At 41.6% G+C, this 1,821-nt stretch overlaps 1 pseudogene; it reads right to left on the bottom strand.

Annotated features, from left to right (window-relative positions):
- Nucleotides 1-733: 733 nt before the first annotated feature.
- Nucleotides 734-1,821, bottom strand: LOC116628781 (annotated as a pseudogene).

The raw sequence follows: 1,821 nt of genomic DNA, 5'->3' as shown, positions 1-1,821 counted from the left end.
ATAATGCAAACATTTATTTTCTATATCAGACAAGAACACAGCTAAGTAATCCAATTCTACTGCAGCATTATAAAAATCATCCCTTCACCACAGTGTAAGATTTAAATGCATCTGCACAAGGGTGCACACTATAAAAAAGGAGTAAGATTGCTGCTGCCCTGCCAAGCACTTCCGGTCCCTATCCAGATCCTACTGCAGTACTGGTGGTCCCAATGGTTTTACCCAAATAAATCGTGTTTAAAAAATAAAGCATTTAAAAACACAAGTCAAAATGCCTCAGAAACCATATCTCCAACTCAAACTTCATCTATTTAAATATTATATTTGCCTCTCACTAATAAACCTTTATTTCACTCAAACTGAACAATAAATCTCCCACACTGAAGTATCTTCCTTGCCCAATCAATCCAAGGGAAAAAAAACTGAAATGATTAGTAAAGAAAAATGTAGGGACTAACACACCCTTTTAATATGTTTTTAAATATTTTTAAGGTTTAAAAAGTGTTTAAAGTTTGTAATTCCTAGTAGGAAAACATTATCTGAATGAATACCCTAATGGCAAAACACTGTAGAATGTTTCAGTTGCATGTGGGGCAGAGGGGTGGGGATTCTTTTCACAGCACCCCAGCTTTCTTCATGAGAAAGTCAGAGGTACACTGGTTTGCATTATTGTGACATCCATTAGGTGATCCTTGCTTTTCCTTCCGCAAGGGCTTTATTTGTCAGAAGGGCATTATGCTTGACCTCCAAATTTGGCTGACAGTTTACTGATGAGATTCATAACCTTTGGATTGCTCTGATATTTTTACATATTCGCTGGGTTCTGGGCCACATCCTGGAAGGCCACCATAACTTCTGGATCCTGCATGGCTGCGAGAACCTCTGGATCACTAAGAATTTCATTGAGCCCAGGCATTCCTGCATTCCAGGCATTCCTCCAGGAAAATTACCAGGCATTCCCCTAGGAAAGCCGCCTGGGAAAGAGCCATACTGAGCTCCTGATTGTCGTCTGTCTTCTTCCTCCCTCTGGGCTCTCTCATGTTCTTCCTGAGCCTTCTTAACCCTTTCCATTCTTTCTTTGATCTCTCACTCTTCATGTTTTCGCTCATATTTCTCTGATGTTCAGCAATTTTCTGGGCCCTCGGTTGAACTTCTTTCAGCATTGCACTAGCATCTTCATCATAATCCAGTTTACAAGCAAGGGCAAGATCATGTGCTGCTGCTTCCCAATGGCCCAGAAGTCTGTGTGCTTTGCCTCGTTACTTATAAGGCTGAACTGAATCAGGATTTGTTTCAATAGCTCTGTCACAGTCTCGAATGGCAGCTTTTGGCTTCTGTAATTTGATGAAGACACTGGCTCTCTTGGCATACGGAATGGCCAAGCGAGGATTCAGTTTGATGGCATCTGTGAACAAGTCAATGGCTTTCTGTAGTTCACCATCATTTAGGGCATCAATGGCAGCCACTTTTTTTATCATTTGCCTGATCCATCATTTCCTCGGTTATCTCTACATTTTCGTCTCCCATTTCTTGAGGGGCATCAGTATCTGGTTCAATCACACCTTCATTGTCAATTTCTAGATCACTTTCCTACCTTGATGGTTCATCTGTCTTTATGTTTTCCTCCGCCTTCTTACTATCTGTTTTTTCTTCCTTGATATCGTCTTCTGATTTAGTTTTATGAGTGGCAGGTGGTATTTTACACCCCATGCTCTCCACCCACTCCCGTATGAAGTGCTTTTCCTCGGTGTGCAGAACGTTCGGATCCTGCTTACATATTTTCACGAAGGCCCGAAGCTCGCTCACTTTGCAGGGGTCCAT

This window comes from Phoca vitulina, unplaced genomic scaffold (genome assembly GCF_004348235.1).
Source record: "Phoca vitulina isolate PV1807 unplaced genomic scaffold, GSC_HSeal_1.0 scaffold129, whole genome shotgun sequence".
Classification (NCBI taxonomy): Eukaryota; Metazoa; Chordata; class Mammalia; order Carnivora; family Phocidae; genus Phoca; species Phoca vitulina.
The sequence above is the reverse complement of the archived record's forward strand: the minus strand, read 5'-3'. Positions and strand labels throughout refer to the sequence as shown.